Source organism: Eurosta solidaginis, chromosome 1 (genome assembly GCF_040869045.1).
Source record: "Eurosta solidaginis isolate ZX-2024a chromosome 1, ASM4086904v1, whole genome shotgun sequence".
Lineage (NCBI taxonomy): Eukaryota > Metazoa > Arthropoda > Insecta > Diptera > Tephritidae > Eurosta > Eurosta solidaginis.
The window spans coordinates 269,586,777-269,611,599 of record NC_090319.1 but is presented as its reverse complement, the minus strand read 5'-3'; the positions used below and the strand labels follow the sequence as shown (position 1 = coordinate 269,611,599).

At 37.7% G+C, this 24,823-nt stretch overlaps 1 protein-coding gene across 1 annotated transcript in view; it reads right to left on the bottom strand.

Moving 5' to 3' along the window:
• The window catches only part of LOC137242990 (uncharacterized), a 217,055-nt gene extending 193,055 nt beyond the window's left edge, over positions 1-24,000 (bottom strand). The window contains exon 1 of the mRNA XM_067770205.1: positions 23,723-24,000. The gene's annotated coding sequence lies outside the window, so the exon portion shown is untranslated. The remainder of the gene's footprint in view (positions 1-23,722) is intronic.
• Positions 24,001-24,823: the final 823 nt, after the last annotated feature.

The following is a 24,823-nucleotide window of genomic DNA, read 5'->3' as shown; positions in this document are numbered from 1 at the left end:
TGTGTGCATATGGAAATATTTAAAACAAAACAAAAGAACGCGAAATGTGAACAAAAATAGTCCTTTCTTTAGAAAGGGGGCGTAGGCAAATGTGTTTATTTAACAATGCTTAGAAACAAAAAACTGAAATGACCCAAAATAGAACATGACCTTTCATGCTGCATTTTAAAACAGGAGCAAAAAATATTTTAAACAAAGAAACTAAAAATATTAAGAAAGCGAGTTTATACAAATGCGGTCTGGTCTACATACCATATGAATATAAAAAGTATTTCTTCACGAGAATCACCACCACACTATGCTTACTAAGAACTTATAAGCAAAAAAAGCACAGCTGAGCGATAAATAAAAATAAAACCAAACTTCCTGGAACTTGACCCGCCCACAGTTGAAAGGAACTCACGCAACATATAAAAATACACGAACGGCTGAGCTCATGAATGGGTTGTTTGTTATTATTTTAATGCCAACTTTCCAGAAATTATGCTTAAGATTCGAAAAAAGATACCAGCAACATTAAAAAAAAATCTTAACCAAAGACGTTTTATCTTAGCACTTTTGAAACCAGATTGGGAGTTTTTCAGCTATATTCTAAGATAGGTTGATCTTCAACGAAATTCTGTGATTGTGACGCATTAAACAAAATTCTGAGATAGGACGGATTTTAAACAAATTATACAAAAGAGTCTTCTTCAACTGAATTCCGCATTTAAACGCCCGGCTGGATCGATAAAAGTTGTAAAAGTCCCCCTAATGTTTTAAGGTTATGGTGTGGTGGCTACAGTATAATATTTTTCTTCTTCTGATGATCCTCTTGAAAATAACCTAAATTTGTTATTTATTATTGCTTCAATATTTTACATGCAATTTTTAAGTGTTCGTATGGGCAATAGAATGGCAAGCATTCCTGCAGAGCTAGCAGTTCCCAGCGATGAAATTAGAGGTTTCTATGTAACCGGCACATCCGGAAAGTAATTGTCCAACAAAATGTTCAGAAATTCCGGGCTGCTCATCGTCCAGCCACTAATAACATCCTTAAAGTACCACGAAGCGTCAAGATTCCTAGTGAGAATTTTGTTGAGTCTCGCGAATTCATTGCAGCCTTTCAAGTTTTCGCAGAAGGGTCTCCAAGGACAGCCAAGCATCCTAATTTAATACTTATAAATTAACAAATTCATCTTATAGAACCCCCAATCCGATAAGTAATTTGCTCCTCTTGTCTTAATTGAAGAGGCACTTATTGATAGCTCTAAGGTCGTCCTACAATAATTTTTCATCGGCCGTGACTTGAAAGGCGAGTTGCATGCCTTGGTGAAGTTTTCCCTGCATCTATCGCAGTTCCGGACAGATTCTTTAACTTCCTTTAATGGGGTTTGTAAAAGATATTTTTCTTCTTACTTACATTTTTTTAATATCACAGAAATCTGAATAAATGGGTGACCAGAGAAAGATTGTTCGTTAAGAAACCTCCAATCTTATGATGGATCTGCCACTACCCTGCTTCCCTGTTGCATATACAGAGCCACTCATATACTATACACATAACTGAAGACTAACCCCTCGAATTGGAGTCCGCGCTCCCCAGATGGTGTGGTGGGTTTGGTGGTTAACCAAATATTTAAATATTTATTTTTTAAAATTATTATGGTATTTATTTGAAGTATAAAATAATATAATCAAAAATTTTCTTTTTGAAGTATTCAAAAATTTTCATTTACCAAAAAGTAATTCGATAATAAAATATTTAAAATTCAAAGTATAAAATACAAAGTTAATAATTTAACAAAAAATAATAACCACTATAGTGGGCATATGCGTTGGCGCCAATGATCAGTTTGACTCCTTTTCGCTTTGAGTCGGTGGTGATTTCACATGAAATAGCATACCAATGAGCCATGTAAACGGAAATCACCCACAAATCGCTGTCCTGCCAGCAGAAAAGCTTGAATTTTCTTTTTGCCAATTTTGGCCTAATTGCCTTCCCGTGCACCAATACAGAAATCTTTCCTTGATCCAAAAATAATCTCGTTGATCCGTTCTTGTCCTCCCGTGTGGAATGCACGTGCAGTGTCACCCTTGGCTTAACTAAAATATAATCGGGCTTATGTGGTTGAGCTGAAAATAAAAAAGGCGTCAAGGTTTGCCTCTGAACCCCCATTTTGGCGGTTTGGCGGAGTTGGGAGATTCAATGCTTCCTTGACCTGGAGCTAGGGAAAGTATTTGCGCTGGCAACAGGAATCAATGTAAGTTAAAACTAACAAGTAAAGGTGTCTAAGTTCGGGTGTAACCGAACATTATTTACTCAGTGTGAGCTTCAATTGTACATTTCATTTCAGATAAATTACTTTTCTACATAATACGTGGCATCGCCCGTTTAAAAGAAAAATGTCTTCGCATTTCCTCTAACAGTAAAAATTGATAAGTGAAATATCATTGATTCTAAACTATTTTTTGCTAAGTTATATCTTATTATTCTAGTCTTCGACCCTTTTAAACTTGCTTTATATCTAAATTGCCGTGGTCTTTAACCGATCCCGTCCATTTTTACTAGAAATATTTTCTGCTATAAGGAAAATATGTGTACACAATTTCATTACAATATGTTAATTTTTCTTCGAGTTATGACTCCCGAAACATAGAAAATTTCTTAGTCATAAAAGGGGCGGTGTCGCGCCCATTTTTTAAATTTGAAAATTTTCCTATTTATTGTTATAAATCCACTTGGGAAATGAAATACCATTGATATAAAGATCCTTTTTGCAAATACATAGCTTATTTTATTCGTCCACGACCCTTTTAAAAATCTTTTATATAAAAGTGGGTGTCGTCCTTAACCGATTTCATTAATTTTTCTTCAAAGCATTCCTTATAGTAAAGGCAACGTCTCTGCCGAATTTTGTTACGATAGGTTTAACGATTTTTGATTTATGATTAATAATATTTGTAAAATTGATTTTATCACAAGTGGGCGGTGCCACGCCCACTTAAAAAATGTTTTCAAATTTTTATCAAGAGTCTCAATATCATTCCATTTCAACATTCTAGGTGTATTATTTACTAAATAATCAGGTTTTCGTGTTTTCCAAAATGTTATATATATAAAAAGTGGGCGTGCTTATCATCCGATTTCACTCATTTTCAATACAAATCTATTCTGGGCCCAGATAAGCTCGTGTACCAAATGTGGTGAAGATATCTCAGTATTTACTCAAGTTATCGTGTTAACGGATAGACGGACGGACCGACGGACATGGCTCAATCAAATTTTTTTCCGATACTGATGATTTTGATATATGGAAGTATATATCTAACTCGATTCCTTTATACCTGTACAACCAACCGTTATCCAATCAAAGTTAATATACTCTGTGTACAAAGCACGCTGAATATAAACATTATTTTGTACCTAGCGTGGTTCCATATAAGTCAGAACAAAAAAAATCTCTTCGTTGTTATTGCTCAGCCACTGCCCCTGGATAAGGACTTATCCTACTCTGCCTTGTTCCAAGTAGAGCAACATATTAGTGGAAGCCGCCTTAGAGTGCTGAAGATTGATCTAACCGTTTTTTCAGCACCACATTCCGCAATGGAAATCGCCATTCGAAATTAAAACTCATCCTTCGCCTTATCGAACACATGGTCCTAGGTTATGCTTTCCGAAAATGTATGGTAGTGATGCCAACGTCATATATCAAAAAATTGGTGTTGACCTGTGGGGGTGTGGTCCCGCTTTTTTGCTCTGATTGTGGTTTATACGAAGTTTCAGATTTGTAGCTACTCTTCTGGCTCACCCAGCATTTTTGAGGTACCATTGTCGACTGTGATTTGGTCGGCTCTTTCCTTGAGCATTCGCCGGCTTTTCTCCTATCACGAGCATTAGAAGAAAATGTATTCAGCATCGTCCAAGTCCGCATTGCCGTAAAAACGCACTTGGTATCTTCGGCCTTTTTTATTCAGCGCAAGGACTATTTTAAGTAACCATGTCTAGAGAGCATTTGGGTAACATAGTAATTTACCTCACCAAATCTTCTGGTGCTCCATACTTCAACATCTGTGATAAGTTTCGCTGTCCATCTGCCTTATTGCTCATTTTACCATTGTTCTTGCCCGAGCCTTAATGTTTCTTCGAGGCTCTTTTTGTTAGCATTTTCATGCGCCTTTGATCCGTCTGATATTTTAGTTCTCCCAACATTATTCTTTCCAGCGCTACAAGGACGATGGATTTGTATCGGAAACCACTTGTACGGCTAGTCCCTGTATACTTCGATGAGCGGAGGTTAATCTCGGAGCTGTTTTCCGCTGTACAGTTTTTACAAGCATACAAAGTGTATAGAGTGATGCCCATCCGTAGCTTCCTTTTGTTTTTTGTTAGTCCTCCGATGTTTGCCTGCGAATTTTTAATTTGCACCCAGTATGATGATCAAAAGTCTAAACTTACTCCCAAATAGGTCACTAACGTCTTTGATGCTATAGAAGGTTTCAAAGCCAACTTTTTGCAATATGTCCTATTTTGTCAAGAGTATGCTAACTAAGCGAATTTCTGTTGTGACCCCCTTTACGATCACTAATGGAATTTTCAAATAAGTTCTTTAGGCAATGTCTTGTTTGCTAGCACATATTTGCATTTTAGCATATTCTTTGTTGTGGTTTTTCGAGAGAATGCTCCTTCACACAAATCAAAGATATCAAAATTAATAGGAACTGAAAAAGAGCGCAGAATTTACATGCTGCAATTTTTTTGACACATTTTTAGCAAAAAAAAAGCCGCACTCGACAGCCGCACTAGGCAGTATCGGAAAGGATTTAAAACTTTAGGTACAAGGCAGTCATTATACCGAATCATCGGGATCAACTACATAACCTAAATTTTATAATTTTTTCGGTTTGAGATTATTAGAACAGCTTTTCGAAATCTGGAGTATTACCGTAAATTTTTGAGTTTCGATACATCGGTTTTCATTAGGTCCTTGCTTCTTCAGGGAGGCAAACGTATTGCTGATAAGACGTTTTATTCCAACAAGCTTTCATATTTTTTCATATCTGAATGTGTACTGTGGGTCCCACGTAGGCTATCGTGTCAATCCTCTTCTGGAAAGACTCCTCTTTCTTTTACTCATCACTATGTGAAGGTTGCGGAAAATAATATGAGCATTCGTGAGGTTTGTATGTGTGCACAGTTTGCAACATTGTTGCTAAATAAAACCGCTTCCTTCACACGCGATGGTAACACTTGAAGCAGGCGCAGTAATTGAGAATCTTGTCATGTTTGTTTTTTAAAGTGTGAAAGTTTTTTTTTTAAGAAACATCACTAACGAACTTCTACTAATGGGATTAAGTCCTGTTTCACATATGAACGTGCATATATATACATTTATACATACATAAGTACGAATCAGCATCAGGTCAGGCTTTGGCGAGTAGGACAGGACGAAGAACCTAGATGGTTCAATAAATGCAGATTTTCAAAGTGCTCATGACTTCGGTCTTGTCTTCAACACTCGCATTACAGTGAGCTGATATGAAAAGGCGAATTTCTAAAAATTCTGGCTCAACTTTTTACTTTTAAGGTCGTGAGGAAAATCCTCGTTTCCTGGTAAAGCGCTGAGATATTCTGAATACATACAAGGCAACATTTCCATGTCAACCTATTAGAAGATCTGGATTTAATTGTGTTTTACCTGACCAAGCCAGCGCTGTAATTTTTTAAATAAATATTTCATAACGAAAATGAGGTCAAAATCATTACAGGGATATGCCAAATCTAGGTTAGGCTAGGTGGTAACTGCCCTGACAAGGGAAGCTGGTTGAGTACCTCCCTCTCATGCGTTAATCATATAAATGCAACAATTTCTAAGGCGTACTCTGTATTGAGACAACTTTGGAGAACCGCAATAACCAGTTTGAAAAATACCAAGGCCGCGAACGCTGATGGATTGCCCGCGGAGCTATTCAAGTACGGCGGCGAGGAGTTGGTAAGGCGCATGCAGCAGCTTCTTCGCAAAATATGGGCGGACGAGTGCATGCACGACGATTTGAATCTAAGTGTTCTTTGCCCAGTCCACAAGAAGGGGGATACTGCAAAATGTACCAACTATCGTGGAATCAGCCTTCTTAATATCGCATATAAGGTCCTTTCAAGTGTAATATCGAAGCCCATCGTGAACCGGCTGATTGGACCTTATCAGTGCGGCTTAAGACCTGGTAAATCTACCATCGATCAGATTTTCACAATGCGCCAAATCTTGGAAAATACCCGTGAAAAGAGAATCGACACACATCACATCTTCGTCGATTTTAAAGCAGCCTTAGACAGCACGAAACGGAGCTGCCTATATGCCGCTATGTCTGAATTTGGTTTCCCCGCAAAACTTATACGGCTGTGCAAAATGACGTTGAGCAACACTATCAGCTCAGTCTGAATTGGGAAGGACCTCTCCGTTCGAAACTAAACGATATTTTATACAGGGTGACCCCCTATCGGACGATTTCTTTAATTTGATGCTGGAGAAAATTATACTAGCTGCAGAACTTAACCGCACTGGAACAATATATTGTATAAAAGCGTGCAATTACTGGCATAGGCTGATGACATCGATAACATCGGCCTAAACACCCGCGCTGTTAGTTCTGCTTACTCCAAACTGGCAAAAGAAGCGGTAAAGGTGGGTATGATAGTGAATGAGGACAAAACGAAGTACCTGCTGTCATCGAGCAAAGAGGCAGCGAATTTGTGCCTTGGCAACCACGCCACTGTTGGCAGCCATAATTTCGAAATAGTAAAATACTTCGTTTATTTGGGAATCAGCATCAACACTAGCAACATCATCAGCACTGAAATCCAGCGAAGAATCAATCTTGCCAATAAATGCTACTTTGTACTAGGTAGGCAATTGAAAATTAAAGTCCTCTCTCTTCGAACGAAAATCATACTCTACAAGTCACTTATCGTACCCGTCCTGCTATATGGGGCAGAAGCATGGACCATAACAACAGCAGATGAAGCGTCTTTGGGAGTGTTCGAGAGAAAAGTTCTTCGAAAGATTTATGGACCTCTACGCGTTGGCGATGGCGAGAACCCGATGAAGATTTAATGATGAGCTGTACGAGCTATACGCAGACATCCATATAGTCTAGCGAATTAAAACGCAGCGGCTGCGCTGGGTAGGCCATGTTATGCGAATGAAATATGATGCTCCGGCCAAGAAATCGGAACCCGCCTATGGAAGCAGAGGTAGAGGGCGGTCCCCACTCCGTAGGAAGGACCAGTTGGAAAACGATTTAAACTTCCTTGGTGTGAACAATTGGCGCCGGTTGGCGGAGCGAAGGAGCGACCGGCGCGCCTTGTTGGACGGCCATAACCGTTTAAACGGTTAAGCGCCAATTAAGTAAGTAAGTAAGTATGGTTGCATTGATAAGTGTTCCATGAGTAAATTACAATTGCTAATAAATAAAGCAGCTAGATATGTACACCTAAAAAGAAAATATGACCATAAATTCGAACTAATTCTTGGTTTCAGTTTATCAAAATTGTTTGAACGCCGTTTATTGTTATTTACACACAACCTAATCCGTACCCGTTGTTCGAGTTATCTCTTCTCGAAATTAACTTTTGCAAACTCAACTAGAACATGCAATCTTATAGTACCACACTTCAGTTACCTCAAGAATGTTTTTAGTTTGAACCGTGCAGTTGTGGAACTCACTACCTAACAAATTAAAAATGGTAGCAAATCCACGGCAATTTAAACTGACTATTCAATCCCTATCTTAACTTTAACAGGGTATTCCACAATGTTGATTATCAGATATTATCGAATGCTACTTTTATACTAATATTATTCAAAATTAAAATTATGATATCGCGGAAGTTGTGCATGTATACCTAACATTGAGTACACCCTTTCTTTCTTTCCGTCTTTCTCTATGTGCTCCTTTATTCCTTTTACATTTATTCGCTTATTGAACTATGTATCTAGAAATTTATTGTAAAGTTCAAAAAACTTGTAGATTTTAAGTCATTTATCCCTAGTCCTTTATTTTAAAAAATATTGTCTTAGTAAATAAAGCAAAAGAAAGCTCACTTGGACAACATGAAGGTCCGTTGTGATACCACATACAATAAAATAACGATTACGTAGATATAGCAACTTAGAGAATCGCTGGGTAGCAACAATAAAGTACCGAACGATACCACTCTGAACCTTGGATATATCCTCGGGAGATCCAAGTGAGTCGCGACAGAAATACTTTCGCCTAGTTCTGGCAAAAGCTGGGAAATCAGGCATAAAGTGATTTGATGATTCCACCTCATCATCCTTCATACAGCTGCAGCAGGATGGAGTTTCCAGTATATTGAGACATACCGCATGGATACTCATGGAGCATTGCCCTGCCAAAACTCCAATGACCATTGAAGGTGAGCCTTAATGAACGCAATTAATTCGGCAGGCCTCCTGCCATCCACTTCCGGCCAGAAAGATTTTGCTACCCTGCAAGATGTGGTGTCCACCCAACGTTTGCTGAGCTGACTCGAGGCCTAGCTATGGAGGAGAAAACCAAATGTGGCCAGCGGAATCCCGAAATTCCAACAGCCATCTTCATCCGGCTCAGTTGTACCGATGCGACCACCCTCAATGGCACTGTAGTTGAACTCAAGGCCTTGATAGCCGCTTGGCCATCACAGTAGATGTTAAATTCCCTAACCGTAGTAGCACTGGATAGCATTTCCTACCACTGCATCCTTAATCGCAGCAACTTCCGCTTGCAATACACTGCAGTGATCAGCCAACTTGAACTTGCGGTTTACATTTAGCTCTTGACAAAAGGCCACATTTAGAAAATTTATATGCACGCAAGGAAAACCCCCGAATCGTGTTGAGTGCCGCGAGCATCATGTGTGCTACTTAGCATCGAGGCTCCTACATGAGCACCCCGTATCGCTTTTCGCTTGAGTCGCAACTTGAGTCACAGCTCTTCTGAGCTCACCTTTTGATAATAGCCCTACGGTCAGGGAAACGACTTTTTTGAGTCCTGGAACATCCACGCAGGTATATTTTAAGTCTTTAACTCGCTAATGTACACATCGACCCTTCTTCTTTTTGATTGTACACAGGTATTTTTTGAATTACCAGTGTGCAGAGCATTTGGGTTATGTCGTAATTTACCCTGCTAAAACTTCTATGCTTAAATTCTTTATTTTCCCAGCTCTCATGTGGATGTGTTAACACTTGCTCCCTAAGGGTTTTCATACTTCGCTGATCTACCTACATTGTTTTTTCCCTCATCGCTTCCATTCCCAGCCCCTAGTTGATCGATGGGGGTTTCCCGGCGGATTTTCTGATGTTGAGGCAGAGGTTTCGCTGAAGTCAAATAAGAATTTGTGCTAACTAATACTTTTTAAGTACAAAACACAAACATGTTTTGAAGTCGAACAAGACTAAGTTCGGGTGTAACCGAACATTACATACTCAGCTGAGAGCTTTGGAGCCAAAATAAGGGAAAATCACCATGTAGGAAAATGAACCTAGGGTAACCCTGGAATGTGGTTGTATGACATGTGTATCAAATGGCAGGTATTAAAGAATGTTTTAAAAGGGAGTGAGCCTTACTTCTATATGTGGACGCCTTTTCGAGATATCGCCATAAAGGTGGACGAAGGGTGACTCTAGAATATGTTTGTACGATATGGGTATCAAATTAAAGGTATTAATGAGGGTTTTAAAAGGGAGTGGCCTTTAGTTGTATATTTGAAGGCGTTTTCGAGATATCGACCAAAATGTGGATCAGGGTAACCCAGAACACCATCTGTCGGGTACCGTTAATTTATTTATATATGCAATACCACTAAAAGTATTCCTGCCATGATTCCAAGGGCTTTTGATTTCGCCCTGCAGAACTTTTTCATTTTCTTCTACTTAATATGGTAGGTGTCATACCCATTTTACAAACTTTTTTTCTAAAGTTATATTTTGAATCAAAAAAACCAATCCAATCACCATGTTTCATCCTTTTTTTCGAATTTGTTATAGAGCTATAGCATTTTGTTGATTTTTCGAAAACTCGATATCGAAAAAGTGGGCGTGGTCATAGTCGGATTTCGCCCATTTTCAATACCAAGATAAATTGAGTTCATATAAGTACGTGAACTAAGTTTAGTAAAGATATATCGGTTTTTACTCAGTTATCGCGTTAACGGCCGAGCGGAAGGACAGAAGGTCGACTGTGTATAAAATCTGAGCGTGCCTTCAAACCGATTTCGCCCATTTTCACAGAAAACTGTTATCGTCACAGAAGCTATGCCCTTACCAAATTTCACATGGATGGGTAAATTTTTGTTCGACTTATGGCATTAAGAGTATTCTAGACGAATTAAATGAAAAAGGGTGGAGCCACGCCCATTTTGAAATTTTCTTTTATTTTTGTATTTTGTTGCAGCATATCATTACTGGAGTTGAATTTTGACATAGTTTACTTATATACTGTAAAGATATTAAATTTTTTGTTAAAATTTTACTTAAAAATTTTTTTTTAAAGGTGGGCGTGTTTGTCGTCCGATTTTGCTAATTTTTATTTAGGATACATATAGTAATAGGAGTAAAGTTTCTGCCAAATGTCATTATGATATCTTCAACGATTGCCAAATTACAGCTTGCAAAACTTTTAAATTACCTTCTTTTAAAAGTGGGCGGTGCCACGCCCATTGTCCAAAATTTTACTAATTTTCTAATCTCCGTAATAAGGTCAACCCACCTACTAAGTTTCATCGCTTTATCCGTCCTTGGTAATGAATTATCGCAGTTTTTCTGTTTTTCGAAATTTTCGATATTGAAAAAGTGGGCGTGGTTATAGTCCGATATCGTTCATTTTAAATAGCGATCTGAGATAAGTGCTCAGGAACCTACGTACCAAATTTCATCAAGATACCTCAAAATTTACTCAAGTTATCGTGTTAACGGAAGGACGGACGGACGGACGACATGGCTAAATGAATTTCTTTTTTCGCCCAGATCATTTTTATATAGAATTCTAAATCTATCTCGATTAGTTTATGCCGTTACAGGGTACTGTTATGCAAACAAAATTAATATACTCTGTGAGCTCTGCTCAGTTGAGTATAGAAAAGTATAGCTATCTACTATTCCTATACATTCTTTTAGTATATGGTGGGGTAGCATAAGGTTAACGGCCAAATGACGTTGTGACAACTTCAGATGACCATAAGATCCATTTGCCTTATAATCCCTTCAAATAATCATAATATCAATTGACTTTATGACTTTTCTTAATTTTATTTTATGGCCGTTTGATCTTATGACCAATTCGGAAAAACAGGACGAACATTACGTCAATATCGTTGAAATTGTAGCCATCTGAAATTTTGCGTTGTGAGCATTTTATAAGGCCATAACTTAAATTAACTTTAAAGCCATTTGAAATGGTCATAAGGTCAGTTGACGTTATGTCCGTTGACATTATTTCATCCCTCCTTATTACAGTATCCACTAAATAAGCCTGAACTAGCATTTGCGTATGCCAATTTCGAGAAACTGGTAGTACACAAAATGGCATTAAATTGCAACAGATGTGCAGAAATCAAAACATGCAACTAGATACTGGAGACATGTTTCCCTCCATGTATTTGAGTATAATATGAACCTCTTTAAACACAAGCGGATACATTGTAGATGCACTACCCTGCAAAAATCGCGAGTACTCCATGCATGCATGTATGTAGTACTCGCTATGGACCAACCGAGTACTCCAAAATTAACCACAATTCATACAAAAAATATGATCCAATTAACATTGCGATGTCCTAGGACTGGACCATATACTCCAGCTCCGCATTACATCAGAGTAATCCATGGAGTACCCACAGTCCAAAACATCGTGTAGTGATAAAAATCGTTAAAAACGAGCAATGATCGGCTTACAATGTGTTCGTGTAGAAACATGAGTTGGTCCATTGCTGCATTACAGAGGAGTATAATGGTAAGTACTCCAGTGGACCACATGATCCAAGGATTTTTGCAGGGGAGTTGGTCCATTGCTGCATTACAGTGGAGTATAATGGTATGTACTCCAATGGACCACATGATCCAACAATTTTTGCAGGGTAATAGCATGCACGACTATTTTGCTCTTCCAACCGTTGGGGAGGCTAAGTTTCAGCAGCTTCAGTCAGCAACGCATGGATGACAATCTAAGGTTCAAGAAACTTTGCCACTACAAACTCTCCAAACGCAATGGCCCGTATTTATGGAAAGTTTACCACACATGGTTTGCCAAGATCAAATGGATGCTAGAATAAGAAGCCCTACTAACTAAGAAGTGCTACAGCAACAATAAATAACCAAAAAGTCCAACTAAGGTATCCTCTTATCCACTGCAGCAACACGAACCATCATATCATTCGAAGCATCAATTGTAAGAGACATACATAGCGCATTGCAGCAATATTTACAACAGAACAGAAAAGCAGCAAAGTCGATTCGTAACGGACAAAAATACGAGTACTATCATTACACAAAACGATAATAAAAATGGCATTGGAAAGGGAGGAATGGGAGGTGAATGTGCACAAACACAAAGTTGGAAGCGCATGCACGACGAGCTCTGGAATAGAGAAAAATGTAAAGAAAAAGGTATCAACCATTCAAGGCAGCTAAGAAGCAGGAAGGGAATGGCTCGTGATATATAGTTGCAGTAGAGGATGCTGTGCAGGGAAATCGTGGATGAGTGGAAACAGTGCGACGATAGGATCAAAGACAATATATACATACAAATTTTTTAGTTGTGTGCCACGTACTCGTGTACATAAAAAAAAAGCTGTTGTAACAACAACTACTTCTTAGAGCGTAGAATGCACATAACAAACACCATCATAATGATTGTAGTGATTATGAAGAGCAAAATAATCTTGCTAATCAAGCATTGATCTATGCATGTATTGCTATGTTTTGACGATCACTAAAGTTTTGCTACATAAAAAATGGTTTGTTGTTGCAGTTGAGATTATTTCCAAGCTGAGCGTTTATTCGACTAATTAAGTTAGTTGAATAAGCTATTGTTCAATTAATCGTTGACTTAGTTAATTAATACCAATCAGTTTACCTCAAATGCTCTTATTTTAATTTAAAACATATACCCTTTTTTGATTAATCACAGTCTTAATAAAAAGATTAAACATCAAATCTACGATTAACCCATTTTTTTCAAACTGTGATCGAAAAGTGATTGCTTAATCAATCTGCCTTTTGATAAACTAAAAAACAAATGATTCTTAAAAGAAACCTCCTTTTTGATTAACAAAAAATATAATCAATTGTTTATTTAAGTAATTTTAAATGTGTTAATCATAATTTTGTGTAGTCAATTAACTTTGCCCAATTATTTCAAATCGTTGCTAAGCTCAAATCCTGCAAAAATCGTTGTAATCATGGTTTAAATTTTTCAATGGTTAATACTCCAATGTGGATTATCTACTCGAGTTCTCGCTTTGCTTGTGAGTACTCTATGCAGATGGTTTTTTGTAAATTACTCTCCCTCAAAGATTCGATAGCATACTTAGAAACAAAAAATAGAGTAACAACGATCTGGTAAAGTGATCCTGCCCTAGGACAACGCATTAAAAATTGGACCATAATTTTTAAATGAATACGAGTATAAGCTATGGAGCTGGTTGACCAATTCGTAAGGATATCTCTTATACTGAATATACCCATAGGGTTGTGGAGTACTCTTAAACTGCTTTACTAATATTCCTTAAATACATAATACAGTAAGGCTGCTTCAACACGCCTTCCAATACTAAACTGTTGCCACTGACATGACACTTCAGTCCTATTTTCAGTCCATGTGGATCAAAATCCAAAGCTCAGAAAAAACCTGATGCAATCTAAGCCGAAGTCAACGTACATCTGTCAGCATATAGCATGCAAAGTAGGTAGACTAGCTATGACCCACATCTTCTGCTCAAAACAAAATGGGCATGGATTGTCTGTCATGCAGCAGTATCCTATTTATGTGTTAATACTAAGTGAACTCATTTGAAACAGGCTGAGATTGATGGCCTCATATGGCTTTGCCTGTCTACGACCTTTCATGCTTCTGAGTAACGATTTCGACCAAAATTCGCTAAGATACTTACATTGACTTCGATGGCCTTCCCAGTTTACCTTGTTCCAAGTTTACCTTGACAAAGTGGTCTGCTGTCTGATTCTTAGAGTCTCCCGTGTGGCCCAGCAACATTATTATGCAGCAACCTACATTGACGTACCAGATTTTAAAGATTAAGAGAGCTAGCCAGCGCTTTGCTGTTACTTTTTGCTCCTTTCTCAGGTGTGCACACTCTTGGGGATTATGAATACTTCAACCTGGAAGACTGAAGCTTACTTCCCAAGAGAAAAGCTAAGCTTGTCACTAGGCCCCTACCTTCAATATTTCCACACTCTCTCTTTGAAGTACGCATTTATGCAGGAAAGTGACCCAAGATCCCAGTTATCACATCGCCTTACATGTGTTCTTTTCCTATCTCTTCGTCTGGCAAGTGACCATAGACAAAAAGTGCAAAGCTCACAGCTGATGATCCCAGACAGTTTCCGTTAATATATTGTAAAAAGAGTCTTGCTATGCCTTCTTGGGTCCTTTTTGATCTCACTCGACTCCCGTTTTGGCACCAGGAATTTTTGTATCGCATGGCCCTTTTATACCTCTTCATAGCGGTCCTATATTCATGATGGTTACTTTCGAAGTGCCTGTCATTAAAAATTCGCGTAGCCAGGAAGACAATGACATAAAATTCTTTGTAACTTTAAAGTCCCAGCTAAGCAGTGCTATTGGATATGATGTCCTGCAGTGAAGAAGAAGATCTGAATTTCTATTGAATATCTTCTATACCTTCTAGTAAAAACCAGGTAGTACATAGGTCCAAAACAGAGTTGTCCACACGCTTACTTTATGGAATGTGTTTCCGTTGCTTTCTTGTGAACTTTTTACTTACGGCCTAACCAAACTAACGTCACAATGTGAAATTCCACGTTTACATAAATTTTACGCCTTTTATATGTAGGCACATTTATGCTGCTCTTCTTCAATATTTGCCAAAAGAAATCTGGAATATTTTTGGCGCATTTTGCTGCTTTGGTGAATACTCGGCCAGTTGGCACTTAAAGCAGCATTAGCGTGGGAATCTTGCAAACATTTTAATTTTAAGCTTCACTTTTGTAGCTTATAAAGCTTGGGGTGTTGATGGAGTTCGATTTGGGTATTATGGCGTGCAAGCCCAGAACCAAAAAGAAATGTGTTCACTTGAGGGTGTATTTGAATGTGGCTGAGCTCCTTGGCGAACACCACTATTACTGTGAGCCACACCCAGTCTTTGTCAAAATAAGAGCTTTCTGGTGGCTTAGTAAAACGTTGCAGGCTTTTATATTCTTTTGCTGTCATCTTAATCCGGTAATGAGGTAAAATTTAATTTATGGGCTTATGGCTTTTTTCTACACATTTTCCAGTTTAAGTTCAGAAAATTACAATTCAAGTTCAGAAAATTACAATTCAAGTTCAGAAATTTACAATTCAAATTCAGAAAATTGCAATTCAAGTTCAGAATTCCAATTTTAATTCAGAAATTTACAATTCAAATTCAGAAAGTTGCACTTCAAGTCCAGAAATTCAAATTTAAGTTCAGAAAATTACAACTCAAGTTCAGAAAAATACATTCCAGGTTCAGAAAGTTTTTCAGGCATTTTTTCTTTCATGCAATGGCAATTAAAGTATGTAAGGTGGTAAATGTTATCGCTAATAATCTGATACAAGGATATGAAGGCCTACTATCTGTTAAGGAAGCATTTGCCTTCTTTACTCACTTAAACCAATTTTGCTCACATGAATGAGATACCGAAAAACGGTTTCCTCTCTTTTCTTTCCTCCTCTCATATGTAAAGGTATGACGAAATCAACGGAGCGTCCACAATCCCGCAAGTAACGTATAAGTACTGTGTGTACAGATCAAGTCTTCCTCCACCTGCCTCTCGCAACTCTGTAGAGATCTCTCCGTCTACTTACTTTCCAAGTACTTTCATGGCCGGAGCGTCCTCATGCACTTGTTGCAAAGAGTTGTCCTCCGTTTGATTTCTTAGCTCGGGATGTACACGCCTTGGAGAAAATTTGGGGTACAGTATATCCAAGCCACCATTGTCAACGAAGCATCAACACTTCCGCAAATAACATGTAAGTATTACATTACGTAGTATGAATTGGAATAACTTTTAAAAATAACACCCTACTTATAATTTTCTGAATTTGAATTGTAATTTTCTGAACTCGAAATGAAAATTCTGAATTTGAATTGTAATTTTCTGAATTTAAATTCGAATTTCTGAACTTAAATTGGATTTTTCTGAACTCGAATTGTAATTTTCTGAACTTAAACTGGAAAAGGTGTAGAAGAGAGGTTCTTTGTGATTCATTATTTTGTGGCTTTCAAATTGATTTCAAAGATTATCGTTCTTGGCAAAAAAAATCAGCTGCTCAAATTATAATTTTTTTTCTATGGTAGCATGGGAATTAGGTTAGGTTAGGTGGAACTGGCCGGTTGGTGAGGATCTCACATAGACTTAATGAGTCTGTAGTGTTACCAAAAGTTTGTTTACCGACCAAACGGAAAAACTCGTATCATAAAACAATGAACTTTGTTATAAACTATCCGTCCTCTTGGCAAATACTAGAAGCTTTGTAGGACCTATGCCACTTGCTGCTTTTTGATCTGACAGCCGTATCACTCCTAAGAGCTGGAGTGGTAAATAAATTTTCTTAAATCTTTGTAATAAACTTGCTTTATGTTAGGAGAGAACAGTCAGTAAATTGCAAAAATATAGTTCCGAACATGTCTGAAATTCTCCGAAGACTCGAGTGCGCCAAAACTGCAACACCTTCATCAAGAAATATCTCGCATTCCACAGTGTGCCGTAGTAACTCCCGTATTCATTATTTGCCACTTACCATCGAGCATCCTACGCGATAGCTTACACTTATTGGAAGCCTCAAAGTGGATAATGTAGTCCTTCAATAGTTTTTCCCCACACAGCTCACAAATTCGAGTGTCGATAGGAATACTTTCTGTGCTGCAAATTATTTTATCCATTTACCTAACAAGGCCCAACAAAGTAAGCAAACGCGCAATTTGGAGACAAGGTGTTGGTTTTGTGGTGGGAATTAAACTTCGCCACCATTTACTGTGGTTCACTGCTGGGAACGAACGTCTTGCGATCCTCATGAAGGCGAAGCTTTTATGTATGCGTTTATGTGCTCTTACGCAACAATAGACGATACGAACGACAAGGATAAGGACTCGTTATATGAGAAACTAGAAATGACATACGATAACTGCTCCGTCATGATATTAAAACCATGGTGGGCGAATTCAACGCCAGGGTGGGCAAAGAAGGGATATTTGGCCCTACTGGAGAAAATTTTGCCTACAAGATTTATCTTCTCAAAATGCATTGAGGCTGATTGACTTCGCTGCGGCTCGAAATATGATCATTTTTCGGTAACAGGTTCCAACATAAAATGATGCATCAAGCTACTTGGCGGTCTTATGATCGAAGAACACGAAACCAAATCGATCGCATCGTGATCGACGGTAGACTTAGCTCTAGTGTCCCGAATGTGCGCACTCTACGAGGTCCAAATTTCGAGTCGGACCAGCTCGTCACGAAGCATACATTATTACACTCGGTTCTTAGATATGTTAACTGAGAGCAATCTTGGACCCGACAATTTGGGTTAGCAGTGGGGCCATATTTCACTCTTATTACGTACCGCCGCTGCTGAGACTATAGGTTTCCAGCCGGCCCGCAAAAATAACTAAGGTATTCCATATCAAAACGTAATAAGTACATATACAATTTTTTCGAATTTTGATGTAACCACATTCTAATTTACAATAGCTTCCAGACTGTTAATAAAAACTAAAAGAATAATTGGTCTTACTTACTTAAAACTGTACTAAAAATATGGATTTGTAATGACACCTTACATTTTTTGATAGCGTTTTCTCAATTTTCTCGAAAGTGTTCGATTGTAATTATTGCGTTTTGATTTGGAGCTTCTCAACTGGTACAGTAAGGAAAAAATGGCGATGCCTATAGAGCCATGCTGCGGACGGAGGGAAGACGTATCTTTAGAAGGAAAATCGTGAGGCAGAACGGACTGAGTGCGAGGAGCCTCAGATGCTCGCTGATAGGAATAATGCCCGAAGATTCTGACCAGCGCAGACTCCTGATGGAATTACATGGGCGACCTGTTAAATAGAGGAAGCACCTCTCCCAGTTGCTAGCTAGCTAGAGAAATAAAGAATCCGATACCCTAATATCGCGTGTAAGGTTCTATCTTTCGTATTGTGCAAAAGACTGATGCCCAAAGTCAACGAACTGATGGGACCATATCAGTGCGACTTCAGACCTCTTGTATGACCCAGATCTTCACGATCCTAACGATAAGAGAAGCGACACACAACACCTGATTCTGAAAAAGATAATTCTAGCAGTAGAACTAAACCGTTATGGCATAATCTAACGGTTTAGCGCCAATTATGTTAGCAAGTAGGTAAGCCGATAAGCTCAAAATATGCTTACCAATTTTTGTAACATATTCAGCAAACTTTTGTGAGTACCCACTTACATAAATGTTAAAGCATTTGCCTGGTGTTTCAGTTATGAAATTAAAGCCTAATAACTTGTCGCACTTCAGCAAATATTTCCAGCAGCTTTGCAAGGATTTAATATTCTGTTTGCATACTTTGTTTGTAATATTCTTAGAACTAGTGCGACAAATTGACTAATATACTCTTTTTGAAATTCCCGTTGAAGGGTGAATGAATTGTAAAGCTGTGATTTTTTCAATGGACCATGCAAAGAAGTCTACTTCAAAAATACATATGTTTACATAACTATTATACAAAAAAGTCTGAAATTAGAGATGAGTGCGGGATTAAATACTGAATCCCGATAAAGCTTGTAAGTGAAACTTTTTCAAATCAGACGAAACTTTTTTTCAAGTTAAATTAAACTTTTTCAAGTCAAATGAAACTTGTTTCAAGTCACACTGGAACTTTTTTTTCAAGCTAAATTAAACTTTCTTCAAATGAAATGAAACTTTTTTCGAGTCAAACGAAACTTTTTTCAAGTTAAATCAAACTTTCTCCATATCAAATGAAACTTTTTTCAAGTCACACGAAACTTTCTTTCAAGTTAAATTAAGACTTCTTCATATAAAATCAAACTTTTTTCAAGTCAAACATTTTTAAGTCAAATGAAACTTTTTTCAAATCAAATGAACATCAAGTGGAACAAAACATATTTCAAATCAAACGAAACTTTTACAAGTCAAACCCTGTTAAGTCAAATAAAATTTTTTCAAGACAAACTAAACATTATTCAAATAAAATTAAACTTTTTTCAAGTTCAGTCAAATTAAATTTTTTTTTCAAACCAAAGCAAATTTTTCAGTCAAATGAAAGTTTTTCAAATTAAATGAAAATTGTTTCAAGTTAAATGAAACTTTTTTAAGTCAAGTGAAACTTTTTTCAAATTAAATGAAAGTCATTTGAAAAATTTTTAAATCAAATGGAACTTTTTCAAATCAAATAAAATTTTCTTCGAATCAAATGAAACTTTGTTAAGTCAAATGAAGCTTTTTTCAAATTAAATGAAACTCTTTTCAAGTCGAATAAAATTTTTTTCAAGTCAAACGTTTTTAAGTCAAATGAAATGAATTTTTTTTTCAAATGAAATGAAACTTTTTTTAAATAAAACGAAACATGCTTAAGTCAAATGAAACTTTTTTCAAATTAAATGAAACTCTTTTCAAGTCGAATAAAACTTTTTTCAAATCACACTAACCTTTTTTCAAGTCAAACGTTTTTAAGTCAAAGCAAATGAATTTTTTTTAAATCAAATGAAACTTTTTCAAATCAATTAAAACTTTCTTCAAATCAAATGAAACTTTTTTTAAGTCAAATGAAACTTTGTTCATTTCAAATAAAAATATTATAGCCTTTTGAGATCTACACCTGAAACGACAGTAGCCGCCCAACAAACCAATCACGCCTTTGTCTGTGATCCCCCTGTTCCCAAATGATTGTCATACCATGAGGAAGAGTGTAAATGCTAAGCCAGCATCCTAGAATTCATTTTAGAAGCAAATAAATCTTGTGTCAATATGTTTCAGTTTTTCTTCTATTTTCTTGGCATTCTGCTTCTAGTGAGCTAGCCATCATGTCGCTATTCTTTGTACTATACGTAACTTAGCCACTTGATTTAGTGGGAAATATCTTGCAACAAAATCTTTAAAACTAGTTTCTTCCAACCAGTTTGCAACATCAAGAAGAAGAAGCTTCCAACTGCAACTGGGCTTGCAAACTAGGGCTGGGCAAGTACTTGCACAGTATGACTGCAATAAATGTAGAAATAGTTACAAGGGCAAGGACCTTTGATAAGATTGTAAACAAGATAGTAAAACTTGCATGGTGGGATGTAAACATGTACATATGTATGTACTTTTGTGTATGAATATATATGTAATTGTAAAACTGCAGTCCTACAAGAAAACTTAATAACAAACCAACTCCCATCTTGGCCAACGTTTACCATATGGCAGTATGAACAGCTCAACGAAGGATGCAAAATTCCGAGAGTTGGAAGGCTTACTCAAAGTGCCTGAAAGACTGGCTATCCTATATTTAGCCTCCTAAAAGCTTAAGAAATTGACTCCAAATCCTAAATTTTTTGCGAATTAGCTATGGTGACGAAATTTACTAAAAAGGGGCAATGCCATGCCCATTTTCAATTTCTTGTGAGTTTGTTAACACACATTAAGGACGGAACACTGCAAAGAATGTTTTCCTCATGCCAGGCCCAGTCTTTTGAAAGCTGTGGTAGGTTAACAGGAAGGTCCCAAATGTATTGGCCGATTAAGTTCGCAGATATTATATGGACAAATTTGCTTTAAATTGATGGTGCAGCACACTCATAGGAGGACGATATAAACTATGCCAGAGTTGGATATGGGGGCTATATCAGATCTCATTTAAGGAATTTAACCATAGGTAGCGATACCGAATGATTCGCAATAAGGGGGCAATCGAATGCCCCAGAGAACTTGGATAGGGACAAATAGAAGATAAAAACATATAAAACGTATCCTTGGGATCAAAATTGCGTATAGAGCGCTACTTGTACCCTTTTTTCCCAGCCGGATGGCACAGAAATCAACCTACGGACGATGCAGAAGAAAGATTTTGGGCCTCTTACTACGTAAAATAAAAAGCTTATAAAGAATCACCGGAAGATCGTGACAAGGATCAAAGCAAGCTGAAGGCTAAAAGTAGTCACCACATTATCAGGGCGGAGATGCTTATGCATCAACTATGTCTGGATCCACCAGGGCTCAAAGCAGTCAAAACCACATGCAAATTTCGGCGACTCTTATGAAGCTAATCGGGCTGATGTTCGAAGATGACAGCGAGGGTTTGACTGGTAAAAGACGATAAGTTCAAAAGTGGCGGTCACAAGAAACCGCGGGATTTCTAAACGGAAGCGATCCGCGGCCACAACTAGTCTTAATACGATTTAATCGGGGATTGCCCGTTTTGCTTTTTTTTTAAATGTGTGAAAACATTTATTTGAAGCAATTTTTAATTTATTTAGTAGTTTGGGAAAATTTAAACAGCGTGACATCAGGACGGACAAGGCGACAGCTGTTTCGATTATACCTTGTAAATCTCTTCAAAGCCTTTTCTTCCGGGAGTGGGAGTCGAACCCGCACTCCTACGATAGTTGAAATGGTTACAAACGCATTCAGCTACGTCATGCCTTATTTGTTGTAAAGTTTTTCCCAATTGCCTTCTTTTGCATATTTTAATCTTTTACACATTGCATACTTCGTATCTGATCTTTCTAAGAGTTCTAAGAGAAGCGAGCGTAGTTCGAATCCTTCATTTTTGATCAAGCGCTACATCCTAAATTTACTACTGCAATCTGAAGTCTAAGGATGACCAGCTATACCGAATAAGCCATGTCGGACTATAAATTCAAACTAATCTCTTGGTTTTGCAGATATCCAAGTAAAATTTGGTATACCGAAACCGTTGACAATTTATCAATCCCGTCACGTTTACACCCTTAGTAGGGATCCTAAACTTGGAGTAATAACTGGGCACCGCCTTACTGGCAGGCAGAAGAAATGAATACCTTATCGTCGATGAGGTAGGAATTGTAAAGATGACGAAACGGAGAAAACGTTAGATCACTTCATCCGCACTTGTCGTGCGTCGTTAAGAGATGCCAAACAGCATTGCCTGGCGAGGCGCTGGATAGCGCTGTATGGAAGCTACCTTTCTGAATGATCTGCATCAAGTATGGAGTTGCATCAAAGACTTGTCAGCAATTATCAGGTCCTTGAAGTAGTTTTGGGAAGAGGGGTAATGGTTTACATTTATGATACCACAATTAATTATGATATCTATTAATACTGGACTATGTGTGCCTCCGAGTAAGCCTCCTAACCTCATCTTACCTATCACAGAAAACTGATCATTTGTTGGTTCTGTTCTTTTCGAATACAGCCGAAGAGATATTTCCTGTCGGATACGCATTGGGTACTAGCATCGTCAGATACTAGCCAGACTGTCGTATCTTTCCCAGTAAGTCGATTGACAATAAGACGTGAAAGTATCATATCCATTAGCAACTTGCGGCTTTCAAACTCTTGCAATCTATCCAATCCACAAACAAAATGTTCTTGGTTTAGGTCGAGTAGCCTCTGAGATGTAAAGATTTGAAAAAAAAAACACCTTTCCCAATAGGAGGGTGATGATCACGAACTCGATTCCAGATTATCCGGAAAACAACGCCGAAATCGTCGCGATATAGTCTTAATGAAGCCGAAAATAGTCTCGAAAGGTATCCTAGTTCCGCCTAAAGCCCGAAAACCATGTCGAAAATATACCGAAATGGTCCCTGAAAGGTTAGAAACTGTTCTGAATATTCTTGAAAATACCTCAAAGGCCATGTCGTAAACATCTGGATATAATCACGAAATGATTCAGAAACAGTCTAAAATGATCCAGAAACTGTTGCGGAAATAGACCCAAAAACATCTTGATATTTTGCGACAATTTTCTCAAAGTAGTCCCAAATGATTCCGAAACAGTCCTGAAGAAATTAAAAAAAAGGTCCCAAAATTGCTCTAAAATTATACCGACATTGTCAATAAAGGATCGAACCAGCAAAAATTATATCTTCGAACTGACTGTCCTTATCCGTAACACTCCCCATGACCTGCGAGGTGAGTTCTTGCGCTTACTTGAATCAGTTTTTACACGCTATTAAAGATCCGCTGCGCCCATAGATAAGCTACATTTTTTCTAGTACATTATTAATAATATTTTATGCCATTTTAATTGACTTAATAAAAAGTTATTATTCATTATAGGTAATTCATACCTTAATTGATCAAGACACACACACAAATACACAACTCACTCTTTTCGAGCCAACTCTCTTACCAAATTCTTCGTCAGCTGTAGCAATGCTTTTGCTATTTCCTGCCTGACAAGAATATCACTCAAAGTCACTTCTATGATTTTACCTGAATATAAAATTATGTTAAATATTTTGCATGCTGCACACGTGAGTTGACGTAAAACAAAAAAAAGTACCTTTTTTTGTTACCACTTGGCAACTACTCGACGTCATAATGTATGAGAAGTGATGTGAACGAGTAACGCCAACGTCAGACCGATCTTGCGGAATATTTATTATTTTTTTATTTATGTAGTTTTAATTTCAGATCAAAGCTGGAGCGTTTAGCCAAATCATGAGACGATTGACGGTACTCTAAGGTGATCATGTCATAATTCTTCAGAACTCGAAATTTGTCTGTTTGTATGATGTTTGGCCATAAGCTTATTAGACTCGCGTCCAGGCAGCGGCGCATCCAAACATTGAACTGTGAAAATAAATATTTATTCAAATGATTTTTTAAGTTGCCGTTCACAGATTTTTATGTTCATATACATATTATTTTAGGTACATAGGTGGGTATATATGTATGTATTTCTAAACACATGTTGACATTAGGGTCTGCCGTAACGCAAAAATTATATTTTGCCAATCAAAAAAAGTCTCAAAAATATCAAGTTAGTGAGGTCAGAACCATTTAACATTTCTAAAAAAGTTTTTTTGGAGAGTTTTGAACTCCATGGGTATTCTCCAAGACGATCTCCTAATTGAAAATCCGTTCCGTAGTGGATTTATCAAGCCTGAAGCCGTCTAATAAGCCCTTATCAGCTCGTTGATTAGGGGTTTCAATATTTCTAATATTTATAATATTTATGCAACAATATAGCTGTCCAAAACCATATTAGAACCTTTTTTTTTTTTTTTTTTTTGCGGGGAGGCTGAAAAATGCCTAATGCACCATAATTGCAGCAACCGTGTGTCCGTAGACTAAAAAACAGCCCCGTTCTGGAACCGTCGCCCACCCCGGCACCACTTTCGCATTACTTCAGGGTGGCGTTCCATATTTCTCATTTTTTAAGAGCCTACTGTTGTCCCTGCGTCCAGGTTCCCGCTATTTGCTCTGAGTGTCCATTTAATCACCACTGCTTCGCATGCGCATTTCTCTGCGCTCCCTCTCAACATCCATCAGGCGTGTCATTACTATAAATGCCATTTTGCTCACTGCAGTCCAGCATTCTTTCCTGCTGCACATATGTGAAACTAAATTTCTCGTGGTAGGTTCCTCCCCAAAGACTCCA